Raw genomic sequence first — 18,255 nt, forward strand, 5'->3', positions numbered from 1 at the left:
CACCAAGTGTTAGGGTCTCAATTCTGGAACAGATTAGGAAAAACAAAACTGAAAAGCAGTAGCAAAGTGTCATTGATGTCAAAAGGAGTCTAATATACTCACCACTGTAGGTTCTTGTGTAGTGGAAGTGGTTAACGAGCTCTGCAGAACTCTGATAACCTGTGCACCTGAACCAGGTGTTTTGGGGATAACTAACTAAGGTTAGCTAACCCTAACCCCCTCATTTGTTCCTTGTTGCAGAAAACGGCCCCTTGCCAAAAACTGCTGTAAAAATATCTTAATATTTATTTCCACTTTAAATGAGTCAGTCTTTTGAAGCTACTTCATCCTGAAATATGCATATCAAATATTAATATTTTTAAAAGGTTCACCTTTTAAAAATAATATTTTTAAAAGGTGAACCTTTTAAAAATAATATTTTTAAAAGGTTCACCTTTTAAAGGCCATATTGTTTACGCACCTACACTGTTTTTATTGGGAAAAAAAAACTACAATAACTTTTGATTCTGATGCATTCTTATTTTTTGCACTGTCAGATTTTTCTAAAAACAGTCTCCTACAAAAATATTGTTCATATTTTTTTCAACTTTAAATTGTCACTCTTTTAACGCTACTTCAGACAGATATACTCATCAAATGCTATTTTTAAAATTCTAACCCTTTAAAGGCCATAATGTTTATGCAACTCTTTAAATCAACAAAAAAACTACAATCCTTTCCAATCAATCATAAAATACCTTTCAAGGACTATTTATTATTATCAGGCCCTGGGATGGGTCAGTGATTGGTAGAAACATTGATTTTGATGCATTGTTAGTTTCTGTAGTGACTTTTTTCCAACTAAATAATTATTACCCTGTTTTGTTTAAAGATAAATAGACAAGAATAGGTTCAACCTGAAAAAATATTTATTTTGCAAAGACGACCCTGAATGATGAAGACTGAAATATAAACATTGAATATGAAACATGGGGCAGTTGGGTGTGTTGTTGGAGATGGGGAGAAAGGAAGAGAGATGGTGAGTGAGTGCATCATGTGTGACTGAGTGAGGGAGTGAGGGAGTGAGGGAGCGAGTGAGCGAGCGAGCGAGAGTGAGTGAGCGAGCGTGACTGCGAGTGAACGAGCGAGATTTGGAGTCTCTGCTCCACCTGAGCTGAACTCTCACATTCACACATGATGAACTCACTCACCATCTCCATCTTTTCCCTTCTCCCCATCGCCAACAACACACCAAACTGCCCCATGTTTCATATTCAATGTTCATATTTAAGTATTCATCATTCAGTGTCCTTTGCAAAATAAATGTTTTTTGTACACTTCAAAAATAATGGAAAAACTAAATAATGAAAAGGGACGAGAGCAGCAGCAAACAAGTAACAATACTCATCTTCTTCTGACAGTTGGTGTTCAGATGTTCAAAGTTGTGCTGGACGTCAGAAATCCACCAAGCCTTGGGTCTCCATCCTGGAACAGATTAGGAAAAACGAAACTAAAAAGCAGCATCAAACAGTCACTGATGTCCAAAGGAATCTGATATACTCACCACTGCAGGTTCTTCTTGTGCAGTGGGAGTCACCGACCAGATCAGGGAAGAGGCGACTGTAGTGTAGAACGTCCACCAAGCACCACCTCGAGGTCGATCATGTTGGGTCTCCCTTCTGGAACAGATTAGGAAAAACAAACAGATAAAAGTGACAAAAGCAGCAGCAAAAACAACAATTAACAATACTCATCCTCTTCCGACAGCTGGGGTTCAGAGTTCTTCAAAGTTGTCCAGGACATAGGAAGTCCACCAAGCGTAGGGTCTCCATTCTGAAACAGATTAGGAAAAACAAAACTAAAAAGCAGCATCAAACAGTCACTGATGTCCAAAGGAATCTGATATACTCACCACTGCAGATTCTTCTTGTGCAGTAGGAGTCACCGATGAGATCAGGGAAGACGCGACTGTAGGGTAGAACGTCCACCAAGCACCACCTCGAGGTCGACCATGTTGGGTCACCCTTCTGGAACAGATTAGGAAAAACAAACAAATTAACAGAGACAAAAGCAGCAGCAAACAATTAACAATACTCATCCTCTTCCGACCGCTGGGGTTCAGAGTTCTTCAAAGTTGTCCAGAACGTAGGAAGTCCACCAAGCGTAGGGTCTCCATTCTGAAACAGATTAGGAAAAACAAAACTGAAAAGCAGTATCAAACTGTCACTGATGCCCAAAGGAATCTGATATACTCACAACTGGAGGTTCTTGTGTTGTAGGAGTCACCGATGAGATCAGGGAAGAGGCGACTGTAGACGAAAGTAGAGGTCAACAACGATGAAGCAAACACAAATAAGAAATATCACCATACTCCTCCTCTTCCGACAGTCTGTGTTCAGTCAATATGCATATCAAATATTAATATTTTTTTAAATGTTAACCTTTTAAAGGCCATATTGTTTATGCAACTACAATAACTTGATTCTGATGCATTTTTTTTTTGCAATGTCAGATTTTTCTAAAAACAGTCTCCTACAAAAATATTGTTCATATTTTTTTCAACTTTAAATTGTCACTCTTTTAACGCTACTTCAGACTGAGATATACTCATCAAATTATATTTTTAAAAATTCTAACCCTTTAAAGGCCATAATGTTTATGCAACTCTTTAAATCAACAAAAAAACTACAATCCTTTCCAATCAATCATAAAATACCTTTCAAGGACTATTTATTATTATCAGGCCCTGAGATGGTCAGTGATTGGTAGAAACATTGATTTTGATGCATTGTTAGTTTCTGTAGTGGCAGATGCAATTTAATAATCTTGTGATATGATGGATTTTGAATCGTCTCCTTATATAAGCAAACTTTTTTTCCTACTAAATAATTATTACCCTGTTTTGTTTTAAGATAAATAAACAAGAATAGGTTCAACCTGAACAAATATTTATTTTGCAAAGACGACCCTGAATGATGAAGACTGAAATATGAACATTGAATATGAAACATGGGGCAGTTGGGTGTGTTGTTGGAGATGGGGAGAAAGGAAGAGAGATGGTGAGTGCATCATGTGTGACTGAGTGAGGGAGTGAGGGAGTGAGGGAGCGAGTGAGCGAGTGAGCGAGCGAGCGAGAGTGAGTGACTGAGTGAGTGAGTGAGCGAGCGAGAGTGAGCGAGCGTGACTGCGAGTGAACGAGCGAGATTTGGAGTCTCTGCTCCACCTGAGCTGAACTCTCACATTCACACATGATGAACTCACTCACCATCTCCATCTTTTCCCTTCTCCCCATCTCCAACAACACACCAAACTGCCCCATGTTTCATATTCAATGTTCATATTGGGTTAGGGTGTCCTTTGCAAAATAAATGTTTTTTTAGGTTCAAACTATTATTGTATGTTTATTTATCTTAAAACAAAACCAGGTTATAATTGGGTTAGTAGGAAAAAAATGTTTTACTTGTAGTCGGAGACCGATTCAAAATCCATCATATATCACAAAATAAGATTACATTGGATCTGCTACTACAAAAAAGTAATAATGCATCAAAATCAATGTTTCTCCTAGTCACTGACCCATCTCAGGGTCTAATAACAACCAAATATTCCTTAAACCACACCAAACATTTCATTTCAAAAATGAAACAAACTTGAACCCTGAGTCTGTTTATATATCAAAAAACAACCTGTGTTTGAATCGTATTCAGTGCTTTGTGACTATAGTGATTTTTGTACACTTAAAAAATAATGGAAAAAACTAAATAATGAAAAGGGACGAGAGCAGCAGAAAACAACAATACTCATCTTCTTCTGACAGTTGGTGTTCAGATGTTCAAAGTTGTCCTGGACGTCAGAAATCCACCAAGCCTTGGGTCTCCATTCTGAAACAGATTAGGAAAAACGAAACTGAAAAGCAGCATCAAACTTTCATTGATGTTCAAAGGAATCTGATATACTCACCACTGTAGGTTCTTCTTGTGCAGTGGGAGTCACCGATGAGATCAGGGAAGAGGCGACTGTAGACAAAAGTAGAGGTCAACAACAATGACGCAAAGAAAAATAAATATCACCATTCTCCTCCTCTTCCGACAATCTGTGTTCAGAGTTCGTCGAAGTTGTCCAGAACGTCCACCAAGCACCGCCTCGAGGTCGACCATGTTGGGTCTCCATTCTGGAACAGATTAGGAAAAACAAAACTGAAAAGCAGTATCAAACTGTCATTGATGTCCAAAGGAATCTGATATACTCACCACTGCAGGTTCTTCTTGTGCAGTAGGAGTCACCGATGAGATCAGGGAAGATGCGACTGTAGGGTAGAACGTCCAACAAGCACCACCTTGAGGTCGACCATGTTGGGTCACCCTTCTGGAACAGATTAGGAAAAACAAACAAATTAACAGAGACAAAAGCAGCAGCAAACAACTACTAACAATACTCATCCTCTTCCGACAGCTAGTGTTTAGAGTTTGAAGTTGTCAAGGACCTAGGAAGTCCACCAAGCCTTGGGTCTCCATTCTGAAACAGATTAGGAAAAACAAAACTGAAAAGCAGTATCAAACTGTCATTGATGTCATAAGGAATCTGATATACTCACCACTGTAGGTTCTTCTTGTGCAGTGGGAGTCACCGACCAGATCAGGGAAGAGGCGACTGTAGACGAAAGTAGAGGTCAACAATAACTCAAACAAAAATATCACCATACTCATCCTCTTCCAACAGTCTGTGTTCAGAGTTCGTCGAAGTTGTCCAGAACGTCCACCAAGCCCCGGCTCGAGGTCGACCATGTTGGGTCTCCATTCTGGAACAGATTAGGAACAACAAACAAATTAACAGAGACAAACGCAGCAAACACAACAACTTACAATACTCATCCTCTTCTGACAGCTGGTGTTCAGAGTTCGTCAATGTTGTCCTGGACATACACCAGGCGTGACCGTTCCATCACAAGGTCCATGTCGGGTCTCGATTCTGGAACAGATATGAAAACAACAAAAACTAAAGCAGCAGCAAACATCAGTGTCTCATATCAGAGGAGGAGTCTGGTTTACTCACCATCTTTGGAACTTGGAGATTGAAGCCATGTTGGGTCCTTGATTCCAAATTAGTTCACCTTTTTATGTACAGCAGGAAAAACCTCACACCAAAATACAAACACTATACAGCACAGTGGTATTTATCCCCACTTTGTCCCATACCAGTGCCCTCTTGTGTTTAAAACTTTAAATACCACACATTTGACACTCAAACCAAAGCCCCTCAGTACGCCATGTAATCAAACACCAAAAGTAAGCAACCTTAAACCAAAATACCTTTGAGATGATAAATCCCATTGAGCAAAATGGCTTTAAGTTGTTTTTTCTAAACCTGGTTTGTACAAACACCAAAAATAACCAAAGTACACCACACATATCAAACCTGTTTGAATGTTATCAAAACCATTTCATTCAGCTTTCAGCCATTTTAAGTTGGTTTACCCAGAGAAAAACCCAGAAAGTAAAAACACACCATTGACACCTTTTGTCTTGAAGACCAAAACCTGAGACCTTTTAGATTTGATGAAACCACTTTGTAGTTTGAACCTTTTGATGCACAACAGGAAAAACCTCACACCAAACCAAAAAGACACAAACCTTTATATACAGCACAGTGCTAAGTCAAACACCACAGTTAAAAAAAACCTTTCAACTCTGGCAAAACCTTGTTTTCAACACCGCACATTTGGCACTCACAGGACACCATACAACATGTTTTATGAAAGAAGTTCAGAGTAAAAACCTTCGTAAACCTCGTTTGTACAAACACCAAAAATAAAACCAAAGAACACAAATCAATGGACCCAAACCTGTTTGACTTGAGGGGCCCCTCTACACACACCTTTGAAATCCTTTCATTGTTTTTAAACCACACCAAACATTTCATTTCAAAAATGAAACAAACGTGAACCCTGAGTCTGTTTATATATCAAAAAACAACCTGTGTTTGAACCGTATTCAGTGCTTTGTGACTATATTCACGTATACAGACACACAAACGTATGTAACACATATACATATAGAGACAGAGAGTATTATATATAGAGATTTTTGTACACTTACAAATAACCTAGAAACTGAGCTTTCTGTTGTACTTACAGCAGAAACCCAAATCCAATCCAGTCCCGTCCATCCATGGAATCCGTTCCGGGTTTTGCAGCAAAGAGCAATAAGCCTGTTCTGGTAAACGGACGATAAGAATGAGAGCAGGAAATAAGCTGAAAAAAAAGCAAATGTGATGTGATACCACAGCACACTGTAAAAATGTTTTAAATACCAAACATCAGTGAGCTAATGCTAACCTGAGCCTGTTTAGAGCAGTGTTTCCTGACCCCGGTCCTCAGGGAACTCTGTCCTCCATGTTTTACATGTTGTCCTGCTCCAACACCTGATTCAGATCAACAGCTCGTTATCAGGCTTCTGCAGAGCTTCATGACGAGCTGAATTTACATGTTTTTACAACATGAAAAAAGTGCAAAACGACAATCTCTGTAGAGTCAAATTCTAAAATGTCACATAACTGGAGATTAGCACTTTAATAAGAGAAGAGAAAGTGCAGAGCAAACACTTCACTCACCATGTGTTGCCTCCCGCTAGCGTTAGCTACTGCTGCAGCAGGTGTGAGGACTGCAAACATCAAAGGTTTTTCATCAAATTCATCTCTAAATTAAGAACATTGTCGCCAAATTGTTAATTATATTTAAACAAGCCAGTCTCAACAGGCTAACTGAAAATGCTAACAAACTAAAAGCTAGTGAGCTAACATACAAATGCTAACATGCTAACTAACCATAGGCTGACATAAATGCTAATATACAACACAAAAAGTTAATGGGCTAATATACAAAAAGCTAATGGACTGACATACAATTCTAAAATACTAACAAACAAAATGCTAATGCTAACATACAAAAACTACTGGGCTAAGATGCTAACAAACAAAAAGCTAATGGGCTAACACAAATGCTAACATGTGACAGTCAGGACTCAAAGTCAAGATCAAACAAACCTCCAAACTGGTGAACTGCTCCAGACTGAGTGAACTGAGTGGAGGCAATCACAGTAACATGCAGCAGGTGAGTTAGAGGGAAACCAGGGAAAGGGGTTTCTCTGGCCAACCTGCAGGGGCAAAGACAAGCTGACACACCCACCCACGGAAAGACACACCCACAGACACACACACCCACAGACACACACACCCACTGACAGACACACCCACTCATGCAGCCATTTAACAGGAGGGGAGGGGGCGAGCACCAACATGACTTTTAAATGCATTTAAATCTTTTATTTCATGTATAAATTCAGTGAACATCTGCTAAACAAACATGATTGTTTATGTTGACTTAATGCTTTTCTTTAATGTTGATGATATTCACTTATCTTGAGTTTTTGTAAAGTCAACATAACTTTATAAAAAGAGCAGAAAAAACATCCATAACTGATAAAAAAAATACAACCTATGCACAACCTACACTGTAATAAATGCTCAAAACATTAAAACTCAACTGTAAAAAATACTTGTCAGATGACCGCACTGATGCCGCGTTCACTGACCATGCTGATGCTGTATTCATTGACCACACTAATGCTGCATTCACTGACACTGTGTTCACTGACCACACTGACGCTGCATACGCTGCATACACTGATCGCTGCTGTTATTTATGGTTGCCGTTCCCACTGGTGGACAAAACTAACATTACACATAAACTGTAATTTACAGAGAATTTGAGATTAAGTTCTTACTCATTGACAATGAAGTCTGGAACTATGTGAATTACAATAAACACATATAAGGTTAATCTTTGACACTGCCCTCCTGTGGGCAAACCATGACAAATCATGGTGAGTTTTCAGCCAGTGCTGATACAGTATTTAAACTGTGCTGCATTGAACTACATTCACTGAAGAATGACAGAGTATTTAACATCCACTAAAGTCTTATCACTTATGGTGCTGGTAAAGAATTAAATGATAAAACTTGAATTATTACAAAAATATGTATCACAAACTTTTTGACACTGTTTTACCATCTTTTGTCAAATGTTTCACAGTCAAAATGTGATTTATTTTAGACAAAAGACACTGTTTTCTTCACTTTAAAGTTTTCACAAAGCATTATGGGTAATGGATTGGTTCACATGGTGTAACAGCTTCCTGGTGAACCAATGTGTTTTTACAAGGAGGGTCACATTTGATTTATGGCTGCTGAATTATTCAGACTGCCCTCTATTGGACAAGTTTGACATTACAAGTAAGGTCAAATCTGATTTATGGCTGCTGAATTATTCAGACTGCCCTCTGGTGGACAAAGTTGTTATTACATGTAAGGTCAAATCTGATTTATGGCTGCTGTGTTCTTCAAATTGCCCTCTAGTGGACAAATTTGATATTACAAGTAAGGTCAAATAAGGTGTTATTACATGAAAGGTTAAATTTGATTCATGGCTGCTTGATTCTTCAGCTGCCCACTAGTGGACAAACATGTCAATTACATGTAATGTCAAATTTAATGTATACATACTTAATTATTTAGACCTCCCTCTGGTGGATAAACATGTCATTAGAAATAGGGTCAAATTTGAGTTATGGATACTAAATTATGTAGACTGCCGTCCGGTGTACAAACATGTCATTACATGTTATGTCCAATCTGATTTGCAGCTGCTAAATTATTTCAACTTCCCTCTAATGGCTAAATATGACATCACATTGAAGGTGTAATATAATTTGAAATCTGAAAGTATTCACATAGAGCACTAGTGGACAAGTACAAAATTAATTGAAAAACATGTAATATATTTATATATATAATTGATGTTGAACACTGCCCTTCTGTGGGGCAAACCATGACATATCATGGTGACTTTTCAGCCAGTGCTGATACAGTATTTAATCTGTGCTGCATTGAACTACATTCACTGGCGAATGACAGAGTATTTAACGTCCACTAAAGTCTTATCACTTATGGTGCTGGTAAAGAATAAAATGATAAAACTTGAATTATTACAAAAATATGTATCACAAACTTTTTGACACTGTTTTACCATCTTTTGTCAAATGTTTCACAGTCAAAATGTGATTTATTTTAGACAAAAGACACTGTTTTCTTCACTTTTAAGTTTTCACAAAGCATTATGGGTAATGGATTGGTTCACATGGTGGAACTGCTTCCTGGTGAACCAATGTGTTTTTATAAGGAGGGTCACATTTGATTTATGGCTGCTGAATTATTCAGACTGCCCTCTGGTGGACAAAGTTGTTATTACATGTAAGGTCAAATCTGATTTATGGCTGCTGTGTTCTTCAAATTGCCCTCTAGTGGACAAACATGTCATTACATATAAGCTCAAATTTGATGTATGGACACTTAATTATTTCAACTGCCCTCTAGTGGACAAGTTTGACATTACAAGTGAGGTCAAATCTGATTTATGGCTGCTGGATTGGTCAGACTGCCCTCTGGTGGATAAACATGTCATTACATGCACGCTCAAATTTGATTTATAGCTGCTAAATTATTTCAACTGTCCTCTAGTGGACAAGTTTGACATTACAAGTAAGGTCAAATCTGATTTATGGCTGCTGGGTTCTTCAAACTGCCCTCTAGTGGACAAACATGTCATTACATGTAAGCTCAAATTTGATGTATGGATACCTAATTATTTCAACTGCCCTCTAGTGGACAAGTTTGACATTACAAGTAAGGTCAAATCTGATTTATGGCTGCTGGATTGGTCAGACTGCCCTCTGGTGGACAAATGTGTTATTACATGTAAGCTCAAATCTGATTTATGGCTGCTAAGTTCTTCAGACTGCCCTCTAGTGGACACACGTCATTACATGTAACGTCAAATTTGATTTATGGCTGCTGAATTCTTCAGACTGCCCACTAGTGGACAAAGGTGTCATTACACGTAAGGTCAAATTTGACTTTTGGCTGCTGGATTCTTCAGACTGCCCTCTGGTGGATAAACATGTCATTACATGCACGCTCAAATTTGATTTATAGCTGCTAAATTATTTCAACTGTCCTCTAGTGGACAAGTTTGACATTACAAGTAAGGTCAAATCTGATTTATGGCTGCTGGGTTCTTCAAACTGCCCTCTAGTGGACAAACATGTCATTACATGTAAGCTCAAATTTGATGTATGGATACCTAATTATTTCAACTGCCCTCTAGTGGACAAGTTTGACATTACAAGTAAGGTCAAATCTGATTTATGGCTGCTGGATTGGTCAGACTGCCCTCTGGTGGACAAATGTGTTATTACATGTAAGCTCAAATCTGATTTATGGCTGCTAAGTTCTTCAGACTGCCCTCTAGTGGACACACGTCATTACATGTAACGTCAAATTTGATTTATGGCTGCTGAATTCTTCAGACTGCCCACTAGTGGACAAAGGTGTCATTACACGTAAGGTCAAATTTGACTTTTGGCTGCTGGATTCTTCAGACTGCCCTCTGGTGGATAAACATGTCATAACATGCACTCTCAAATTTGATTTATGGATACTAAATTATTTCAACTGCCCTCTGGTGGACAAATATGTCATTATATGTTATGTCAAATATGATTTATAGCTGCTTAATTATTTCAACTGCCCTCTAGTGGACAAGTTTGATATTACAAGTAAGGTCAAATCTGATTTATGGCTGCTTGATTGGTCAGACTGCCCTCTGGTGGACAAATGTGTCATTACATGTAAGCTCATATCTGATTTAAGGCTGCTGGGTTCTTCAAACTGCCCTCTAGTGGACAAACATGTCATTACATGTAAGCTCAAATTTGATGTATGGATACTAAATTATTTCAACTGCCCTCTAGTGGACAAGTTTGACATTACAAGTGAGGTCAATTCTGATTCATGGCTGCTGGGTTCTTCAAACTGCCCTCTGGTGGATAAACATGTCATTACAAATAGGGTCAAATTTGAGTTATGGATACTAAATTATGTAGACTGCCCCCCAGTGGACAAACATGTCATTACATGTTATGTCCAATCTGATTTGCAGCTGCTAAATTATTTCAACTGCCCTCTAGTGGCTAAATATGACATCACATGAAAGGTGTAATATAACTTGTAATCTGAAGGTATTTAAATTGCCCACTAGTGGACAAGTACCAAATTGATTGAAAAACATGTAATATATGTATATATATATAATTAATATTGAACACTGCCCTCCTGTGGGCAAACCATGACATAACATGGTGAGTTTCAGCCAGTGCTGATACAGTATTTAAACTGTGCTTTGTTGAACTACATTCACTGGAGAATGACAGAGTATTTAAAGTCCACTAAAGTCTTATCACTTATGGTGCTGGTAAAGAATTAAATGATAAAACTTGAATTATTACAAAAATATGTATCACAAACTTTTTGACACTGTTTTACCATCTTTTGTCAAATGTTTCACAGTCAAAATGTGATTTATTTTAGACAAAAGACACTGTTTTCTTCACTTTTAAGTTTTCACAAAGCATTATGGGTAATGGATTGGTTCACATGGTGGAACTGCTTCCTGGTGAACCAATGTGTTTTTACAAGGAGGGTCACATTTGATTTATGGCTGCTGAATTATTCAGACTGCCCTCTGGTGGACAAAGTTGTTATTACATGTAAGGTCAAATCTGATTTATGGCTGCTGGGTTCTTCAAATTGCCCTCTAGTGGACAAACATGTCATTACATATAAGCTCAAATTTGATGTATGGATACTTAATTATTTCAACTGCCCTCTAGTGGACAAGTTTGACATTACAAGTGAGGTCAAATCTGATTTATGGCTGCTGGATTGGTCAGACTGCCCTCTAGTGGATAAACGTGTCATTACATGTAAGCTCAAATTTGATGTATGGATACTTAATTATTTCAACTGCCCTCTAGTGGACAAGTTTGACATTACAAGTAAGGTCAAATCTGATTTATGGCTGCTGGGTTCTTCAAATTGCCCTCTAGTGGTCAAACATGTCATTACATATAAGCTCAAATTTGATGTATGGATACTTAATTATTTCAACTGCCCTCTAGTGGACAAGTTTGACATTACAAGTAAGGTCAAATCTGATTTATGGCTGCTGGATTGGTCAGACTGCCCTCTGGTGGATAAACATGTCATTACATGCACGCTCAAATTTGATTTATAGCTGCTAAATTATTTCAACTGTCCTCTAGTGGACAAGTTTGACATTACAAGTAAGGTCAAATCTGATTTATGGCTGCTGGGTTCTTCAAACTGCCCTCTAGTGGACAAACATGTCATTACATGTAAGCTCAAATTTGATGTATGGATACTTAATTATTTCAACTGCCCTCTAGTGGACAAGTTTGACATTACAAGTGAGGTCAATTCTGATTCATGGCTGCTGGGTTCTTCAAACTGCCCTCTAGTGGACAAACATGTCATTACATGTAAGCTCAAATTTGATGTATGGATACCTAATTATTTCAACTGCCCTCTAGTGGACAAGTTTGACATTACAAGTAAGGTCAAATCTGATTTATGGCTGCTGGATTGGTCAGACTGCCCTCTGGTGGACAAATGTGTTATTACATGTAAGCTCAAATCTGATTTATGGCTGCTAAGTTCTTCAGACTGCCCTCTAGTGGACACACGTCATTACATGTAACGTCAAATTTGATTTATGGCTGCTGAATTCTTCAGACTGCCCACTAGTGGACAAAGGTGTCATTACACGTAAGGTCAAATTTGACTTTTGGCTGCTGGATTCTTCAGACTGCCCTCTGGTGGATAAACATGTCATAACATGCACTCTCAAATTTGATTTATGGATACTAAATTATTTCAACTGCCCTCTGGTGGACAAATATGTCATTATATGTTATGTCAAATCTGATTTATAGCTGCTTAATTATTTCAACTGCCCTCTAGTGGACAAGTTTGATATTACAAGTAAGGTCAAATCTGATTTATGGCTGCTTGATTGGCCAGACTGCCCTCTGGTGGACAAATGTGTCATTACATGTAAGCTCATATCTGATTTATGGCTGCTGGGTTCTTCAAACTGCCCTCTAGTGGACAAACATGTCATTACATGTAAGCTCAAATTTGATGTATGGATACTAAATTATTTCAACTGCCCTCTAGTGGACAAGTTTGACATTACAAGTGAGGTCAATTCTGATTCATGGCTGCTGGGTTCTTCAAACTGCCCTCTGGTGGATAAACATGTCATTACAAATAGGGTCAAATTTGAGTAATAGATACTAAATTATGTAGACTGCCCCCCAGTGGACAAACATGTCATTACATGTTATGTCCAATCTGATTTGCAGCTGCTAAATTATTTCAACTGCCCTCTAGTGGCTAAATATGACATCACATTAAAGGTGTAATATAACTTGTAATCTGAAGGTATTTAAATTGCCCACTAGTGGATAAGTACCAAATTGATTGAAAAACATGTAATATATGTATACATATAATTAGTATTGAACACTGCCCTCCTGTGGGCAAACCATGACATAACATGGTGAGTTTCAGCCAGTGCTGCTGCAGTATTTAAACTGTGCTGTGTTGAACTACGTACACTGGAGAATGACAGAGTATTTAAAGTCCACTAAAGTCTTATCACTTATGGTGCTGGTAAAGAATTAAATGATACAACTTGAATTATTACAAAAATATGTGTCACAAACTTTTTGACACTGTTTTACCATCTTTTGTCAAATGTTTCACAGTCAAAATGTGATTTATTTTAGACAAAAGACACTGTTTTCTTCACTTTTAAGTTTTCACAAAGCATTATGGGTAATGGATAGGTTCACCTGGTGGAACTGCCCTCCGGTGGACAAATGTGTTATTACATGCAAGGTCAAATCTGATTTGTAGCCTGCTTTAACCAGACAACATTGTCTTCCCTCTGTTGCGTTTCAAAACAACTAATTTCCAATGGAATAGAACTTCTTTGAATGAAGAACTACATCTCCCAGCATGCTTTGTACACCGGCTAGATTGGTCATTACAGAGCAACATAAGCTTGTTCTAATTAGAGAAATTGGAGCAAATGTCAGTAAACTTCTTAGCCCAGATAAACTCACCATCATAAAAAACTGACCTATAATAAATCATGAACCCTTTACATCAAATCTGTTGATCATAATATTCAGCATCACTAAAACAACAATTCATTCTTCTCTGAATAAACAACTTTGTTTAAAAAAAAAGTTAATTCTATTTAAACAAGACAATCTCAACAATCTTACTGCATATTTTTTTCCAGCAAAAAACATTTTTAAAAGTAAATTTTAGAGCAGGAAAAAGTGCAAAAAGAAATCAATGATTGGAGTGTTGAATAATAACATGTGTCCAAAAAAAACATCAAGTTTAAGCATTTTTTTAAAGAAAGAAAGAAAGAAAGTAGAGAAACATTTCACTCACCGAGGGTTAGGGGTGACCCCACTGTGGAGCCAGTGAAAGTGAGTGAGTGAGTGAGTGAGTGAGTGAGTGGTAATCACAGTAATCTGCAGCAGGTGAGTTGGCGTAAACCATGTAAGGGGTTTCTCTGGCCAATTTGCAGGGAGAAAGACAAACAGACACAGATTTACAGAATTACAATCCGTATATTAAGGTTAAATTCACCATGGATCTAAATTCTGTAGATTTTTTGGACACAACCACATTTAAAGGGCCCACTTTTAATCAAACTAATCGATTGGACATCAGAGTTTTTTTCAAAGAGACAGAAACACATGAACTATTGCATAAAACCAGCTTTCACCAAACATACGTACGCAGGTCTAATTAAATCGTTAACCCAGTTTCATTTCCACAGGATCTGCACACAGAAAGAAGATTTTCATAAGGTTTCTCGAGTGCTCTTCACTGCATTGGCCAGCAGGGGGCACTCGAGGACCTTCCTTAGAAATTGTTATTAGAGGTTCCTTCATATTAAACCTCAACCTTGTGTCCTCTGTGGTGCCTTTCATCACCACATATTCACTCCACGGTGAAGCTGGTCAGAGAAATTAGGAAAAACTTTTCTTCTATAACAATAGAACTGTTCTATATTATAATCACAGGATCATTGGATTGTTCTAAAATATGAATCTGGAAACACAATTGTCACCAGACTGATGCGACATAGACAGAATACCTGACGGAGACGCTCACACACTCACACACTCACACACTCACACACTCACCTGATTCACAGAGTCTGATTTTAATCCCACATGTTCTTAATGAAGGATGATTGTGATGAAGTCTAACGACCTCTAATCTCACAGCTGTACATAAATCATCATTTGTCAGGTTTTATTCTTTAATGTTCTTTATTTGTTACTTACACTTAGACATAATGTGACCTTTTTTCTACTGTGACATTTCTCCTTTTATTGCATAAAATGTTCATGCTGGTCAGAAATCAACAATAAATGAAATTCTCTCACAAAGAAACACGCGCACACACACACGCACACGCACACACACACACACAACCATGTCACAATAATCAATAACTGTGATTAAACAGCGATGATGTCACTTTACACTGAACACATTTGAATCACAACACAAAGGTTTCCTGTTTGTTTTTGGACAATATTCAAAAGATAAAATGATACATTTAGTTTTTAACATTATCACCCCATGCTTTTATTTAGAGATTATTTACTTTGACTTTAATCTACCAGACAAATGACTGAGGACGACGTTAGTGTTTCATCGTTAGTGTTTCACTCCAAACGCTGAGTAAAGTTTTCTGGGAAAAGTCCTTTATGAGCAGTAGCTCCGACAGTTAACCACTCACTTTCTTTGATGCCTGTGAGCCAACCAGCATCCTGCAACAACAACAACAACAACAACGTTAACACTGTTCTTTACTTTGTTTCCAGAAGAAGAAGAAAACACCTGCTGCTTTCACCTGATCCTCCACTGACGCTGTAGGAACAACCAGAACGACGTCACCTCTCTTCAACTCAAGCTCGTCTGGATTCGCTGCTTCAAAGTCGTGCATCGTCTCCACCTGCAACACCAACAACTGTCACTCAAAGCTGCTTCACTCATTCACTCATTCACTCATTCACCCATTCACTCATTCACAAATTCACCCTATTACTTTCACTCATTCACTCATTCACCCATTCACTCATTCACTCATTCACACATTCACTCATTAACCCATTCACTCATTCACACATTCACTCATTTACACATTCACCCATTTACTCATTCACACATTCACTCATTAACCCATTCACTCATTCACACATTCACACATTAACCCATTCACACATTAACCCATTCACCCATTCACCCTATTACTCATTCACTCATTAACCCATTCACTCATTCACACATTCACTCATTTACACATTCACCCATTTACTCATTAACCCATTCACTCATTCTACACATTTACACATTCACCCATTCACTCATTCCCCCATTCACACATTAACTCATTCACTCATTAACCCATTCACTCATTCACCCATTCACACATTAACTCATTATATGTTTGAGCTCTCTGAAGCAACGTCAGAGAACATTTAGACCAGCTTTGGTGACAGATTCTCTCCTTCATGCATGAAGTAAAGACACGATTTAACCAACACCGATGACTCCAATGAAATTTCTTTCACACATGTAATAACACCTTTGTCCACCAGAGGGCAGTCTGACCAATCCAGCAGCCATAAATCAGATTTGACCTTACTTGTAATGTCAAACTTGTCCACTAGAGGGCAGTTGAAATAATTAAGTATCCATACATCAAATTTGAGCTTACATGTAATGACATGTTTGTCCACTAGAGGGCAGTTTGAAGAACCCAGCAGCCATGAATCAGAATTGACCTCACTTGTAATGTCAAACTTGTCCACTAGAGGGCAGTTGAAATAATTAAGTATCCATACATCAAATTTGAGCTAACATGTAATGACACCTTTATCCACTAGAGGGCAGTCCGAAGAATTTAGCATGCCATAAATCAGATTTGAGCTTACATGTATGAGTGAATGGGTGAATGAGTTAATGTGTGAATGGGTTAATGTGTGAATGAGTGAATATGTGATGAAAAATCCCAAATCCGGATCAACCTTTATGGAGTAAATAGTCTGCATTTGTATCGCGCTTTTCTCATCTTGATGACCACTTTATACTACAGTTTTCCCATTCACCATTCACTTACACTTTCATACAACACCACTATGTGCAACAAATTTTCTGTCATACATCTTTCATACCTATTCACACACTGCCAGCAAAGCCGTCAGGCAAGTGTCTTGCCCAAGGACACATCGGCAAGTAGAGCCGGGAATCAAACCCACAACCTTACAATTGAAAGAAGGCTTTTATAGAATTAACAGTTTAAGATCCACTCTATTTTAAATACTCAAATTGTGTAAGCCGGATTGTTTGCGGTCAGCTATGTGTATTTGTGATAAAGCTGGGGTTTTTTCTGCTTCCAAAAAAAAACCACACAGTCACACACGCCGAGCATTATAATGATTCTCAGTAAAAAGATGGCAGGCTCTCCAGCACTGCAGAAAAATCTTTGATATGGGACACTAACAAGCTAGGTTTGATGTGATGAGGGGTGTGTGTGTGTATGTGTTGGTGGGACTGGGGAACAGGGGGTTAAAGTACTCCAGACCAATGTATATAAGTATGTACAGCAAGAAACTGGTGGTTCTCGCATAAATACGTGTATACGGCAGAACAGCAGTGACACAAAAAAGCGCAAGTGGAATTAGATAGTGCCTGCGTGTACATAGTTTTTTGTTGTTGTGGTTAGTTCCTTCCATTGATGGTGTTTGTTTTTCAGACTTGGATAACAGCTGATCTCTAACTTCTCAGGTCAAGCTCTGATCTGGTGCAAATTTCACCAAACCGACCAGCTCATCCATCGAAGAAGCAGGTAAGTGGCCAATTAATTGAACAACTTGTATTTTAATTTTATGAAATCTCAGATTTTGCTTGATAGGTCCCTTTATGTTCCAGTATATTGTGCACGGAATGAGTTGAAGGGTGGCTTACACAGAAATGGGATTATGTGTAAAATATACATGAAAAATCAGTCTTGCTTGTTTTGAGAATGAGAGCTTTTCATAAAATGAAAGAAAACTAATGTAAAGATTATCCTCATGCATGTTGTTATGGGTAAATGTCCTATAAAGCAGCAATAGAGGCATATTTATTTTACCTAAATTAATGGCATAATTTAAAAAGACACTTACATACACAATTCAGTCATTTTAAAATGAAATTATA

Source organism: Microchirus variegatus (assembly GCF_963457635.1).
Source record: "Microchirus variegatus genome assembly, chromosome: 21".
Lineage (NCBI taxonomy): Eukaryota > Metazoa > Chordata > Actinopteri > Pleuronectiformes > Soleidae > Microchirus > Microchirus variegatus.